We start from the raw sequence: 1,043 nt of genomic DNA on the forward strand, positions 1-1,043 counted from the left end.
ATATAACATTGGGTTGCCTCCCAACAAGCGCTTCTTTAATGTCAATAGCTTGACGGTGGGCTCTCATGGAGACTCAGAGATGCTCAGAGCAATGTTGGAACCTCCCAACACCAAACTTAGAGTTTTCATGTGGGGGTTCAACACCAAACTTAGAAATTGGTTGTGGCCTCCCAACACCAAACTTAGAGTTTGACTGTGGGGGCTCTGTTTGACTCTGATTTGAGAAGAGCTCTTCATGCTTCCTCTCCATGGTGATAGATGGATATCCTTGAGCCTTAAACACCAAGGATTCTTCATTCACTTGAATGATCAATTCTCCTCTATCAGCATCAATCACAGCCTTTGCTGTGGCTAGGAAGGGTCTGCCAAGGATGATGGATTCATCCATGCACTTCCCAGTCTCTAGGACTATGAAATCAGCAGAGATGTAATGGTCTTCAACCTTAACCAGAACATCCTCTACAAGTCCATAGGCTTGTTTTCTTGAGTTGTCTGCCATCTCTAGTAAGATTTTTGCAGCTTGCACCTCAAAGATCCCTAGCTTCTCCATTACAGAGAGAGGCATGAGATTTACACTTGACACTAGGTCACACAAGGCCTTCTTGAAGGTCAAGGTGCCTATGGTACAAGGTATTGAAAACTTCCCAGGATCCTGTCTCTTTTGAGGTAATTTCTGCCTAGATAAGTCATCCAGCTCTTTGGTGAGCAAAGGGGGTTCATCCATCCAGTTCTTTGGTGAGCAAAGGGGGTTCATCCTCCCAAGTCTCATTTCCAAATAACTTGTCATTTAGCTTCATGATTGCTCCAAGGTATTTAGCAACTTGCTCTTCAGTGACATACTCATCCTCTTCAGAGGAAGAATACTCATCAGAGCTCATGAATGGCAGAAGTAAATCCAATGGAATCTCTATGGTCTCATTTTGAGCCTTAGATTCCCATGGTTCCTTATTGGGGAACTCATTGGAGGCTAGTGGACGTCCATTGAGGTCTTCCTCAGTGGCGTTCACTGCCTCTTCTTCCTCTCCAAATTCGGCCATGTTGAT

This window comes from Arachis duranensis, chromosome 2 (genome assembly GCF_000817695.3).
Source record: "Arachis duranensis cultivar V14167 chromosome 2, aradu.V14167.gnm2.J7QH, whole genome shotgun sequence".
Lineage (NCBI taxonomy): Eukaryota > Viridiplantae > Streptophyta > Magnoliopsida > Fabales > Fabaceae > Arachis > Arachis duranensis.